The following is a 12,312-nucleotide window of genomic DNA, read 5'->3' as shown; positions in this document are numbered from 1 at the left end:
TCTTTGGTCACAATTGTTGGATTCGTAGGCTATGATCTTATTTATTGACAAAAATGAGACAAGCCAGCCAGGAGTCGAACCTAGAATCTTCTGATCCGTGGTCAGACACGTTATCCATTGCGCCACTGCCCCATGCCAGCTGCTTCATTTGTGGCCAGACAACAGACCCTGTTTGGCCACAAAATTGTTCTGAGATATGTGGCTCTTGTCTGCTAATTTCCTTCCCATTCTTGGTGGAAATACAACCTGTGATTTCCTATGCAAAACAAATCTAGGACAATAAAATACACTGTCTGCTCAAATTGTTAAGTGACAATTTTATGTGAATTCTCTGAATTTTGTCTAGAAAGTGGAACTATTAATCTTTGTAAACTGGAGAGAGGACATTTCTTTTCAGTTGGTGGTGGTTAATGGGCAGCTGAAAACGCTCTACAAGGTAAATACCGATTTTCCCTGAAAGTGAGGATCAGGACAAATTGCTGGATTCAGCAAGTCGTGATATATCTAAGCTGAGTCAACTGCTGTGGAAGCTATGTTTTTGCAATTCTTTGGTCACAATTGTTGGATTCGTAGGCTATGACGCTATGACTTATTTATTGACGAAAATGAGACGAGCCAGCCAGGAGTCGGACCTAGAATCTTCTGATCCGTAGTCAGACGCGTTATCCATTGCGCCACTGGCACATGCCATCTGCTTCAGTTGTGGCCAGACAACAGACCCTGTTTGGCCACAAAATTGTTTTGAGCAATGTGGCTCTTGTCTGCTAATTTCCTTCCCATTCTTGATGGAAATACAACCTGTGATTGCCTATGCAAAACAAATCTAGGACAATAAAATACACTGTCTGCTCAAATTGTTAAGTGACTATTTTATGTGAATTCTCTGAATTTTGTCTAGAAAGTGGAACTATTAATCTTTGTAAACTGGAGAGAGGACATTTCTTTTCAGTGGGTGGTGGTTAATGGGCAGCTGAAAACGCTCTCCAAGGTAAATACCGATTTTCCCTGAAAGTGAGGATCAGGACAAATTGCTGGATTCAGCAAGCCGTGATATATCTAAGCCTAATCAACTGCTGTGGAAGCTATGTTTTCGCAATTCTTTGGTCACAATTGGTGGATTCGTAGGCTATGATCTTATTTATTGACGAAAATGAGACGAACCAGCCAGGAGTCGAACCTAGAATCTTCTGATCCGTAGTCAGACGCGTTATCCATTGCGCCACTGGCCCATGCCATCTGTTTCAGTTGTGGCCAGACAACAGACCCTGTTTGGCCACAAAATTGTTCTGAGCAATGTGGCTCTTGTCTGCTAATTTCCTTCCCATTCTTGATGGAAATACAACCTGTGATTGCCTATACAAAACAAATCTAGGACAATAAAATACACTGTCTGCTCAAATTGTAAAGTGACAATTTTATGTGAATTCTCTGAAGTTTGTCTAGAAAGTGGAACTATTAATCTTTGTAAACTGGAGAGAGGACATTTCTTTTCAGTGCGCGGTGGTTAATGGGCAGCTGAAAACCCTCTGCAAGGTAAATACCGATTTTCCCTGAAAGTGAGGATCAGGACAAATTACTGGATTCAGCAAGTCGTCATATATCTAAGCTGAGTCAACTGCTGTGGAAGCTAGTTTTTCGCAATTCTTTGGTCACAATTGTTGGATTCGTAGGCTATGATCTTATTCATTGACGAAAATGAGACGAGCCAGTCAGGAGTCGAACCTAGAATCTTCTGATCCGTAGTCAGACGCGTTATCCATTGCGCCACTGGCCCATGCCATCTGCTTCATTTGTGGCCAGACAACAGACCCTGTTTGGCCACAAAATTGTTCTGTGCAATGTGGCTCTTGTCTGCTAATTTCCTTCCCATTCTTGGTGCAAATACAACCTGTGATTGCCTATGCAAAACAAATCTAGGACAATAAAATACACTGTCTGCTCAAATTGTTAAGTGACAATTTTATGTGAATTCTCTGAATTTTGTCTAGAAAGTGGAACTATTAATCTTTGTATACTGGAGAGAGGACATTTCTTTTCAGTGGGTGGTGGTTAATGGGCAGCTGAAAACGCTCTACAAGGTAAATACCGATTTTCCCTGAAAGTGAGGATCAGGACAAATTGCTGGATTCAGCAAGCCGTGATATATCTAAGCTGAGTCAACTGCTGTGGAAGCTAGTTTTTCGCAATTCTTTGGTCACAATTGGTGGATTCGTAGGCTATGATCTTATTTATTGACGAAAATGAGACGAGCCAGCCAGGAGTCGAACCTAGAATCTTCTGATCCGTAGTCAGACGCGTTATCCATTGCGCCACTGGCCCATGCCACCTACGTCTTTTGTGGCCAGACAACAGACCCTGTTTGGCCACAAAATTGTTCTGTGCAATGTGGCTCTTGTCTGCTAATTTCCTTCCCATTCTTGGTGCAAATACAACCTGTGATTGCCTATGCAAAACAAATCTAGGACAATAAAATACACTGTCTGCTCAAATTGTTAAGTGACAATTTTATGTGAATTCTCTGAAGTTTGTGTAGAAAGTGGAACTATTAATCTTTGTAAACTGGAGAGAGGACATTTCTTTTCAGTGCGCGGTGGTTAATGGGCAGCTGAAAACCATCTGCAAGGTATATACCGATTTTCCCTGAAAGTGAGGATCAGGACAAATTACTGGATTCAGCAAGTCGTCATATATCTAAGCTGAGTCAACTGCTGTGGAAGCTAGTTTTTCACAATTCTTTGGTCACAATTGTTGGGTTCGTAGGCTATGATCTTATTTATTGACGAAAATGAGAAGAGCCAGCCAGGAGTCGAACCTAGAATCTTCTGATCCGTAGTCAGACGCGTTATCCATTGCGCCACTGGCCCATGCCACCTACTTCTTTTGTGGCCAGACAACAGACCCTGTTTGGCCACAAAATTGTTCTGAGCAATGTGGCTCTTGTCTGCTAATTTCCTTCCCATTCTTGGTGCAAATACAACCTGTGATTGCCTATGCAAAACAAATCTAGGACAATAAAATACACTGTCTGCTCAAATTGTTAAGTGACAATTTTATGTGAATTCTCTGAAGTTTGTCTAGAAAGTGGAACTATTAATCTTTGTAAACTGGAGAGAGGACATTTCTTTTCAGTGGGTGGTGGTTAATGGGCAGCTGAAAACGCTCTACAAGGTAAATACCGATTTTCCCTGAAAGTGAGGATCAGGACAAATTGCTGGATTCAGCAAGTCGTGATATATCTAAGCTGAGTCAACTGCTGTGGAAGCTATGTTTTTGCAATTCTTTGGTCACAATTGTTGGATTCGTAGGCTATGACGCTATGACTTATTTATTGACGAAAATGAGACGAGCCAGCCAGGAGTCGGACCTAGAATCTTCTGATCCGTAGTCAGACGCGTTATCCATTGCGCCACTGGCCCATGCCATCTGCTTCAGTTGTGGCCAGACAACAGACCCTGTTTGGCCACAAAATTGTTTTGAGCAATGTGGCTCTTGTCTGCTAATTTCCTTCCCATTCTTGATGGAAATACAACCTGTGATTGCCTATGCAAAACAAATCTAGGACAATAAAATACACTGTCTGCTCAAATTGTTAAGTGACTATTTTATGTGAATTCTCTGAATTTTGTCTAGAAAGTGGAACTATTAATCTTTGTAAACTGGAGAGAGGACATTTCTTTTCAGTGGGTGGTGTTTAATGGGCAGCTGAAAACGCTCTCCAAGGTAAATACCGATTTTCCCTGAAAGTGAGGATCAGGACAAATTGCTGGATTCAGCAAGCCGTGATATATCTAAGCCTAATCAACTGCTGTGGAAGCTATGTTTTCGCAATTCTTTGGTCACAATTGGTGGATTCGTAGGCTATGATCTTATTTATTGACGAAAATGAGACGAACCAGCCAGGAGTCGAACCTAGAATCTTCTGATCCGTAGTCAGACGCGTTATCCATTGCGCCACTGGCCCATGCCATCTGTTTCAGTTGTGGCCAGACAACAGACCCTGTTTGGCCACAAAATTGTTCTGAGCAATGTGGCTCTTGTCTGCTAATTTCCTTCCCATTCTTGATGGAAATACAACCTGTGATTGCCTATACAAAACAAATCTAGGACAATAAAATACACTGTCTGCTCAAATTGTAAAGTGACAATTTTATGTGAATTCTCTGAAGTTTGTCTAGAAAGTGGAACTATTAATCTTTGTAAACTGGAGAGAGGACATTTCTTTTCAGTGCGCGGTGGTTAATGGGCAGCTGAAAACCCTCTGCAAGGTAAATACCGATTTTCCCTGAAAGTGAGGATCAGGACAAATTACTGGATTCAGCAAGTCGTCATATATCTAAGCTGAGTCAACTGCTGTGGAAGCTAGTTTTTCACAATTCTTTGGTCACAATTGTTGGGTTCGTAGGCTATGATCTTATTTATTGACGAAAATGAGAAGAGCCAGCCAGGAGTCGAACCTAGAATCTTCTGATCCGTAGTCAGACGCGTTATCCATTGCGCCACTGGCCCATGCCACCTACTTCTTTTGTGGCCAGACAACAGACCCTGTTTGGCCACAAAATTGTTCTGAGCAATGTGGCTCTTGTCTGCTAATTTCCTTCCCATTCTTGGTGCAAATACAACCTGTGATTGCCTATGCAAAACAAATCTAGGACAATAAAATACACTGTCTGCTCAAATTGTTAAGTGACAATTTTATGTGAATTCTCTGAAGTTTGTCTAGAAAGTGGAACTATTAATCTTTGTAAACTGGAGAGAGGACATTTCTTTTCAGTGGGTGGTGGTTAATGGGCAGCTGAAAACGCTCTACAAGGTAAATACCGATTTTCCCTGAAAGTGAGGATCAGGACAAATTGCTGGATTCAGCAAGTCGTGATATATCTAAGCTGAGTCAACTGCTGTGGAAGCTATGTTTTTGCAATTCTTTGGTCACAATTGTTGGATTCGTAGGCTATGACGCTATGACTTATTTATTGACGAAAATGAGACGAGCCAGCCAGGAGTCGGACCTAGAATCTTCTGATCCGTAGTCAGACGCGTTATCCATTGCGCCACTGGCCCATGCCATCTGCTTCAGTTGTGGCCAGACAACAGACCCTGTTTGGCCACAAAATTGTTTTGAGCAATGTGGCTCTTGTCTGCTAATTTCCTTCCCATTCTTGATGGAAATACAACCTGTGATTGCCTATGCAAAACAAATCTAGGACAATAAAATACACTGTCTGCTCAAATTGTTAAGTGACTATTTTATGTGAATTCTCTGAATTTTGTCTAGAAAGTGGAACTATTAATCTTTGTAAACTGGAGAGAGGACATTTCTTTTCAGTGGGTGGTGTTTAATGGGCAGCTGAAAACGCTCTCCAAGGTAAATACCGATTTTCCCTGAAAGTGAGGATCAGGACAAATTGCTGGATTCAGCAAGCCGTGATATATCTAAGCCTAATCAACTGCTGTGGAAGCTATGTTTTCGCAATTCTTTGGTCACAATTGGTGGATTCGTAGGCTATGATCTTATTTATTGACGAAAATGAGACGAACCAGCCAGGAGTCGAACCTAGAATCTTCTGATCCGTAGTCAGACGCGTTATCCATTGCGCCACTGGCCCATGCCATCTGTTTCAGTTGTGGCCAGACAACAGACCCTGTTTGGCCACAAAATTGTTCTGAGCAATGTGGCTCTTGTCTGCTAATTTCCTTCCCATTCTTGATGGAAATACAACCTGTGATTGCCTATACAAAACAAATCTAGGACAATAAAATACACTGTCTGCTCAAATTGTAAAGTGACAATTTTATGTGAATTCTCTGAAGTTTGTCTAGAAAGTGGAACTATTAATCTTTGTAAACTGGAGAGAGGACATTTCTTTTCAGTGCGCGGTGGTTAATGGGCAGCTGAAAACCCTCTGCAAGGTAAATACCGATTTTCCCTGAAAGTGAGGATCAGGACAAATTACTGGATTCAGCAAGTCGTCATATATCTAAGCTGAGTCAACTGCTGTGGAAGCTAGTTTTTCGCAATTCTTTGGTCACAATTGTTGGATTCGTAGGCTATGATCTTATTCATTGACGAAAATGAGACGAGCCAGTCAGGAGTCGAACCTAGAATCTTCTGATCCGTAGTCAGACGCGTTATCCATTGCGCCACTGGCCCATGCCATCTGCTTCATTTGTGGCCAGACAACAGACCCTGTTTGGCCACAAAATTGTTCTGTGCAATGTGGCTCTTGTCTGCTAATTTCCTTCCCATTCTTGGTGCAAATACAACCTGTGATTGCCTATGCAAAACAAATCTAGGACAATAAAATACACTGTCTGCTCAAATTGTTAAGTGACAATTTTATGTGAATTCTCTGAATTTTGTCTAGAAAGTGGAACTATTAATCTTTGTATACTGGAGAGAGGACATTTCTTTTCAGTGGGTGGTGGTTAATGGGAAGCTGAAAACGCTCTACAAGGTAAATACCGATTTTCCCTGAAAGTGAGGATCAGGACAAATTGCTGGATTCAGCAAGCCGTGATATATCTAAGCTGAGTCAACTGCTGTGGAAGCTAGTTTTTCGCAATTCTTTGGTCACAATTGGTGGATTCGTAGGCTATGATCTTATTTATTGACGAAAATGAGACGAGCCAGCCAGGAGTCGAACCTAGAATCTTCTGATCCGTAGTCAGACGCGTTATCCATTGCGCCACTGGCCCATGCCACCTACGTCTTTTGTGGCCAGACAACAGACCCTGTTTGGCCACAAAATTGTTCTGAGCAATGTGGCTCTTGTCTGCTAATTTCCTTCCCATTCTTGGTGCAAATACAACCTGTGATTGCCTATGCAAAACAAATCTAGGACAATAAAATACACTGTCTGCTCAAATTGTTAAGTGACAATTTTATGTGAATTCTCTGAAGTTTGTCTAGAAAGTGGAACTATTAATCTTTGTAAACTGGAGAGAGGACATTTCTTTTCAGTGCGCGGTGGTTAATGGGCAGCTGAAAACCCTCTGCAAGGTAAATACCGATTTTCCCTGAAAGTGAGGATCAGGACAAATTACTGGATTCAGCAAGTCGGCATATATCTAAGCTGAGTCAACTGCTGTGGAAGCTAGTTTTTCGCAATTCTTTGGTCACAATTGTTGGATTCGTAGGCTATGATCTTATTCATTGACGAAAATGAGACGAGCCAGCCAGGAGTCGAACCTAGAATCTTCTGATCCGTAGTCAGACGCGTTATCCATTGCGCCACTGGCCCATGCCATCTGCTTCATTTGTGGCCAGACAACAGACCCTGTTTGGCCACAAAATTGTTCTGTGCAATGTGGCTCTTGTCTGCTAATTTCCTTCCCATTCTTGGTGCAAATACAACCTGTGATTGCCTATGCAAAACAAATCTAGGACAATAAAATACACTGTCTGCTCAAATTGTTAAGTGACAATTTTATGTGAATTCTCTGAATTTTGTCTAGAAAGTGGAACTATTAATCTTTGTAAACTGGAGAGAGGACATTTCTTTTCAGTGGGTGGTGGTTAATGGGCAGCTGAAAACGCTCTACAAGGTAAATACCGATTTTCGCTGAAAGTGAGGATCAGGACAAATTGCTGGATTCAGCAAGCCGTGATATATCTAAGCTGAGTCAACTGCTGTGGAAGCTAGTTTTTCGCAATTCTTTGGTCACAATTGGTGGATTCGTAGGCTATGATCTTATTTATTGACGAAAATGTGACGAGCCAGCCAGGAGTCGAACCTAGAATCTTCTGATCCGTAGTCAGACGCGTTATCCATTGCGCCACTGGCCCATGCCACCTACGTCTTTTGTGGCCAGACAACAGACCCTGTTTGGCCACAAAATTGTTCTGAGCAATGTGGCTCTTGTCTGCTAATTTCCTTCCCATTCTTGGTGCAAATACAACCTGTGATTGCCTATGCAAAACAAATCTAGGACAATAAAATACACTGTCTGCTCAAATTGTTAAGTGACAATTTTATGTGAATTCTCTGAAGTTTGTGTAGAAAGTGGAACTATTAATCTTTGTAAACTGGAGAGAGGACATTTCTTTTCAGTGCGCGGTGGTTAATGGGCAGCTGAAAACCCTCTGCAAGGTAAATACCGATTTTCCCTGAAAGTGAGGATCAGGACAAATTACTGGATTCAGCAAGTCGTCATATATCTAAGCTGAGTCAACTGCTGTGGAAGCTAGTTTTTCGCAATTCTTTGGTCACAATTGTTGGATTCGTAGGCTATGATCTTATTCATTGACGAAAATGAGACGAGCCAGCCAGGAGTCGAACCTAGAATCTTCTGATCCGTAGTCAGACGCGTTATCCATTGCGCCACTGGCCCATGCCATCTGCTTCATTTGTGGCCAGACAACAGACCCTGTTTGGCCACAAAATTGTTCTGTGCAATGTGGCTCTTGTCTGCTAATTTCCTTCCCATTCTTGGTGCAAATACAACCTGTGATTGCCTATGCAAAACAAATCTAGGACAATAAAATACACTGTCTGCTCAAATTGTTAAGTGACAATTTTATGTGAATTCTCTGAATTTTGTCTAGAAAGTGGAACTATTAATCTTTGTATACTGGAGAGAGGACATTTCTTTTCAGTGGGTGGTGGTTAATGGGCAGCTGAAAACCCTCTGCAAGGTAAATACCGATTTTCCCTGAAAGTGAGGATCAGGACAAATTACTGGATTCAGCAAGTCGGCATATATCTAAGCTGAGTCAACTGCTGTGGAAGCTAGTTTTTCGCAATTCTTTGGTCACAATTGTTGGATTCGTAGGCTATGATCTTATTCATTGACGAAAATGAGACGAGCCAGCCAGGAGTCGAACCTAGAATCTTCTGATCCGTAGTCAGACGCGTTATCCATTGCGCCACTGGCCCATGCCATCTGCTTCATTTGTGGCCAGACAACAGACCCTGTTTGGCCACAAAATTGTTCTGTGCAATGTGGCTCTTGTCTGCTAATTTCCTTCCCATTCTTGGTGCAAATACAACCTGTGATTGCCTATGCAAAACAAATCTAGGACAATAAAATACACTGTCTGCTCAAATTGTTAAGTGACAATTTTATGTGAATTCTCTGAATTTTGTCTAGAAAGTGGAACTATTAATCTTTGTAAACTGGAGAGAGGACATTTCTTTTCAGTGGGTGGTGGTTAATGGGCAGCTGAAAACGCTCTACAAGGTAAATACCGATTTTCGCTGAAAGTGAGGATCAGGACAAATTGCTGGATTCAGCAAGCCGTGATATATCTAAGCTGAGTCAACTGCTGTGGAAGCTAGTTTTTCGCAATTCTTTGGTCACAATTGGTGGATTCGTAGGCTATGATCTTATTTATTGACGAAAATGAGACGAGCCAGCCAGGAGTCGAACCTAGAATCTTCTGATCCGTAGTCAGACGCGTTATCCATTGCGCCACTGGCCCATGCCACCTACTTCTTTTGTGGCCAGACAACAGACCCTGTTTGGCCACAAAATTGTTCTGAGCAATGTGGCTCTTGTCTGCTAATTTCCTTCCCATTCTTGGTGCAAATACAACCTGTGATTGCCTAGGCAAAACAAATCTAGGACAATAAAATACACTGTCTGCTCAAATTGTTAAGTGACAATTTTATGTGAATTCTCTGAAGTTTGTGTAGAAAGTGGAACTATTAATCTTTGTAAACTGGAGAGAGGACATTTCTTTTCAGTGCGCGGTGGTTAATGGGCAGCTGAAAACCATCTGCAAGGTATATACCGATTTTCCCTGAAAGTGAGGATCAGGACAAATTACTGGATTCAGCAAGTCGTCATATATCTAAGCTGAGTCAACTGCTGTGGAAGCTAGTTTTTCACAATTCTTTGGTCACAATTGTTGGGTTCGTAGGCTATGATCTTATTTATTGACGAAAATGAGAAGAGCCAGCCAGGAGTCGAACCTAGAATCTTCTGATCCGTAGTCAGACGCGTTATCCATTGCGCCACTGGCCCATGCCACCTACTTCTTTTGTGGCCAGACAACAGACCCTGTTTGGCCACAAAATTGTTCTGAGCAATGTGGCTCTTGTCTGCTAATTTCCTTCCCATTCTTGATGGAAATACAACCTGTGATTGCCTATGCAAAACAAATCTAGGACAATAAAATACACTGTCTGCTCAAATTGTTAAGTGACTATTTTATGTGAATTCTCTGAATTTTGTCTAGAAAGTGGAACTATTAATCTTTGTAAACTGGAGAGAGGACATTTCTTTTCAGTGGGTGGTGGTTAATGGGCTGCTGAAAACGCTCTACAAGGTAAACACCGATTTTCCCTGAAAGTGAGGATCAGGACAAATTGCTGGATTCAGCAAGCCGTGATATATCTAAGCTGAGTTAACTGCTGTGGAAGCTATGTTTTCGCAATTCTTTGGTCACAATTGGTGGATTCGTAGGCTATGATCTTATTCATTGACGAAAATGAGACGAGCCAGCCAGGAGTCGAACCTAGAATCTTCTGATCCGTAGTCAGACGCGTTATCCATTGCGCCACTGGCCCATGCCATCTGCTTCCTTTGTGGCCAGACAACAGACCCTGTTTGGCCACAAAATTGTTCTGTGCAATGTGGCTCTTGTCTGCTAATTTCCTTCCCATTCTTGGTGCAAATACAACCTGTGATTGCCTATGCAAAACAAATCTAGGACAATAAAATACACTGTCTGCTCAAATTGTTAAGTGACAATTTTATGTGAATTCTCTGAATTTTGTCTAGAAAGTGGAACTATTAATCTTTGTAAACTGGAGAGAGGACATTTCTTTTCAGTGCGCGGTGGTTAATGGGCAGCTGAAAACCCTCTGCAAGGTAAATACCGATTTTCCCTGAAAGTGAGGATCAGGACAAATTACTGGATTCAGCAAGTCGTCATATGTCTAAACTGAGTCAACTGCTGTGGAAGCTAGTTTTTCGCAATTCTTTGGTCACAATCGTTGGATTCGTAGGCTATGATCTTATTCATTGACGAAAATGAGACGAGCCAGCCAGGAGTCGAACCTAGAATCTTCTGATCCGTAGTCAGACGCGTTATCCATTGCGCCACTGGCCCATGCCATCTGCTTCATTTGTGGCCAGACAACAGACCCTGTTTGGCCACAAAATTGTTCTGTGCAATGTGGCTCTTGTCTGCTAATTTCCTTCCCATTCTTGGTGCAAATACAACCTGTGATTGCCTATGCAAAACAAATCTAGGACAATAAAATACACTGTCTGCTCAAATTGTTAAGTGACAATTTTATGTGAATTCTCTGAATTTTGTCTAGAAAGTGGAACTATTAATCTTTGTAAACTGGAGAGAGGACATTTCTTTTCAGAGCGGGGTGGTTAATGGGCAGCTATAAACCATCTGCAAGGGATATACCGATTTTCCCTGAAAGTGAGGATCAGGACAAATTACTGGATTCAGCAAGTCGTCATATATCTAAGCTGAGTCAACTGCTGTGGAAGCTAGTTTTTCGCAAATCTTTGGTCACAATTGTTGGGTTCGGAGGCTATGATCTTATTTATTGACGAAAACGAGACGAACCAGCCAGGAGTCGAACCTATAATCTTCTGATCCGTAGTCAGACACATTATCCATTGCGCCACTGGCCCATGCCATCTGCTTCATTTGTGGCCAGACAACAGACCCTGTTTGGCCACAAAATTGTTCTGTGCAATGTGGCTCTTGTCTGCTAATTTCCTTCCCATTCTTGGTGCAAATACAACCTGTGATTGCCTATGCAAAACAAATCTAGGACAATAAAATACACTGTCTGCTCAAATTGTTAAGTGACAATTTTATGTGAATTCTCTGAATTTTGTCTAGAAAGTGGAACTATTAATCTTTGTAAACTGGAGAGAGGACATTTCTTTTCAGTGGGTGGTGGTTAATGGGCAGCTGAAAACGCTCTACAAGGTAAATACCGATTTTCCCTGAAAGTGAGGATCAGGACAAATTGCTGGATTCAGCAAGCCGTGATATATCTAAGCTGAGTCAACTGCTGTGGAAGCTAGTTTTTCGCAATTCTTTGGTCACAATTGGTGGATTCGTAGGCTATGATCTTATTCATTGACGAAAATGAGACGAGCCAGCCAGGAGACGAACCTAGAATCTTCTGATCCGTAGTCAGACGCGTTATCCATTGCGCCACTGGCCCATGCCATCTGCTTCATTTGTGGCCAGACAACAGACCCTGTTTGGCCACAAAATTGTTCTGTGCAATGTGGCTCTTGTCTGCTAATTTCCTTCCCATTCTTGGTGCAAATACAACCTGTGATTGCCTATGCAAAACAAATCTAGGACAATAAAATACACTGTCTGCTCAA

The 12,312-nt window shown here is 41.9% G+C and overlaps 17 non-coding genes across 17 annotated transcripts; all 17 read right to left on the bottom strand.

Annotated features, from left to right (window-relative positions):
* Window positions 1-1,156: 1,156 nt before the first annotated feature.
* On the bottom strand, window positions 1,157-1,229 carry trnar-acg (transfer RNA arginine (anticodon ACG)). Its single transcript has one exon. It is a non-coding gene; the product is annotated as a tRNA-Arg (tRNA).
* Window positions 1,230-1,701: 472 nt separating this feature from the next.
* trnar-acg (transfer RNA arginine (anticodon ACG)) lies at window positions 1,702-1,774 on the bottom strand. The gene has a single exon. It is a non-coding gene; the product is annotated as a tRNA-Arg (tRNA).
* A 472-nt stretch (window positions 1,775-2,246) lies between these two features.
* On the bottom strand, window positions 2,247-2,319 carry trnar-acg (transfer RNA arginine (anticodon ACG)). Its single transcript has one exon. It is a non-coding gene; the product is annotated as a tRNA-Arg (tRNA).
* A 472-nt stretch (window positions 2,320-2,791) lies between these two features.
* trnar-acg (transfer RNA arginine (anticodon ACG)) lies at window positions 2,792-2,864 on the bottom strand. The gene has a single exon. It is a non-coding gene; the product is annotated as a tRNA-Arg (tRNA).
* A 1,024-nt stretch (window positions 2,865-3,888) lies between these two features.
* On the bottom strand, window positions 3,889-3,961 carry trnar-acg (transfer RNA arginine (anticodon ACG)). The gene has a single exon. It is a non-coding gene; the product is annotated as a tRNA-Arg (tRNA).
* Window positions 3,962-4,433: 472 nt separating this feature from the next.
* On the bottom strand, window positions 4,434-4,506 carry trnar-acg (transfer RNA arginine (anticodon ACG)). The gene has a single exon. It is a non-coding gene; the product is annotated as a tRNA-Arg (tRNA).
* Window positions 4,507-5,530: 1,024 nt separating this feature from the next.
* trnar-acg (transfer RNA arginine (anticodon ACG)) lies at window positions 5,531-5,603 on the bottom strand. Its single transcript has one exon. It is a non-coding gene; the product is annotated as a tRNA-Arg (tRNA).
* A 472-nt stretch (window positions 5,604-6,075) lies between these two features.
* Window positions 6,076-6,148, bottom strand: trnar-acg (transfer RNA arginine (anticodon ACG)). The gene has a single exon. It is a non-coding gene; the product is annotated as a tRNA-Arg (tRNA).
* A 472-nt stretch (window positions 6,149-6,620) lies between these two features.
* On the bottom strand, window positions 6,621-6,693 carry trnar-acg (transfer RNA arginine (anticodon ACG)). The gene has a single exon. It is a non-coding gene; the product is annotated as a tRNA-Arg (tRNA).
* Window positions 6,694-7,165: 472 nt separating this feature from the next.
* Window positions 7,166-7,238, bottom strand: trnar-acg (transfer RNA arginine (anticodon ACG)). Its single transcript has one exon. It is a non-coding gene; the product is annotated as a tRNA-Arg (tRNA).
* Window positions 7,239-7,710: 472 nt separating this feature from the next.
* trnar-acg (transfer RNA arginine (anticodon ACG)) lies at window positions 7,711-7,783 on the bottom strand. Its single transcript has one exon. It is a non-coding gene; the product is annotated as a tRNA-Arg (tRNA).
* A 472-nt stretch (window positions 7,784-8,255) lies between these two features.
* Window positions 8,256-8,328, bottom strand: trnar-acg (transfer RNA arginine (anticodon ACG)). The gene has a single exon. It is a non-coding gene; the product is annotated as a tRNA-Arg (tRNA).
* A 472-nt stretch (window positions 8,329-8,800) lies between these two features.
* On the bottom strand, window positions 8,801-8,873 carry trnar-acg (transfer RNA arginine (anticodon ACG)). The gene has a single exon. It is a non-coding gene; the product is annotated as a tRNA-Arg (tRNA).
* A 472-nt stretch (window positions 8,874-9,345) lies between these two features.
* On the bottom strand, window positions 9,346-9,418 carry trnar-acg (transfer RNA arginine (anticodon ACG)). The gene has a single exon. It is a non-coding gene; the product is annotated as a tRNA-Arg (tRNA).
* A 472-nt stretch (window positions 9,419-9,890) lies between these two features.
* On the bottom strand, window positions 9,891-9,963 carry trnar-acg (transfer RNA arginine (anticodon ACG)). The gene has a single exon. It is a non-coding gene; the product is annotated as a tRNA-Arg (tRNA).
* Window positions 9,964-10,435: 472 nt separating this feature from the next.
* Window positions 10,436-10,508, bottom strand: trnar-acg (transfer RNA arginine (anticodon ACG)). Its single transcript has one exon. It is a non-coding gene; the product is annotated as a tRNA-Arg (tRNA).
* A 472-nt stretch (window positions 10,509-10,980) lies between these two features.
* Window positions 10,981-11,053, bottom strand: trnar-acg (transfer RNA arginine (anticodon ACG)). The gene has a single exon. It is a non-coding gene; the product is annotated as a tRNA-Arg (tRNA).
* Window positions 11,054-12,312: the final 1,259 nt, after the last annotated feature.

This window comes from Conger conger, chromosome 16 (genome assembly GCF_963514075.1).
Source record: "Conger conger chromosome 16, fConCon1.1, whole genome shotgun sequence".
NCBI classification, from domain to species: domain Eukaryota; kingdom Metazoa; phylum Chordata; class Actinopteri; order Anguilliformes; family Congridae; genus Conger; species Conger conger.
This window is presented reverse-complemented; position numbering and strand designations above follow the sequence as displayed.